The following is a 405-nucleotide window of genomic DNA, read 5'->3' as shown; positions in this document are numbered from 1 at the left end:
GGAGAGGGTCCGCGGGGAGAGGGGCGGGGGCACGGCCCCGGGGGCAGGTGTGGTGCGGGGTGGCTCCCCGGCGCCGCCATGTTCGGGAGGCGGCGGGGGCCGGTTGGGGCGAGGGGTGGCGCGGCGACATGGCGGGCGCGGGCGGGCTGGCTGGCTTGCGGTGTTCGCGGGTGAGAGCGCAGCCTCCGGGAGTGGAGCCTGCCCCCCAAAATGCGCAGGCTTTTAAATGAATAATAATAAAAAAAGTAATAAATTGCCGTCGTTTTCAGCTTTCTCCTGACCGGTGTCATCTAAAAGCATTGGCAGCCTTCCTCTGTACCTGGAAGGGATGTTCTCCGGGTCGGATTTCCTCTTAGCGCTAATTGCACTCACGAAGTTAGACTCACCAACAACTGCTCTTTGAAA

The sequence above is a fragment of the Haliaeetus leucocephalus genome, unplaced genomic scaffold (assembly GCF_000737465.1).
Source record: "Haliaeetus leucocephalus isolate CR32 unplaced genomic scaffold, Haliaeetus_leucocephalus-4.0 Scaffold636, whole genome shotgun sequence".
In the NCBI taxonomy this organism is placed as follows: domain Eukaryota; kingdom Metazoa; phylum Chordata; class Aves; order Accipitriformes; family Accipitridae; genus Haliaeetus; species Haliaeetus leucocephalus.
This window is presented reverse-complemented; position numbering follows the sequence as displayed.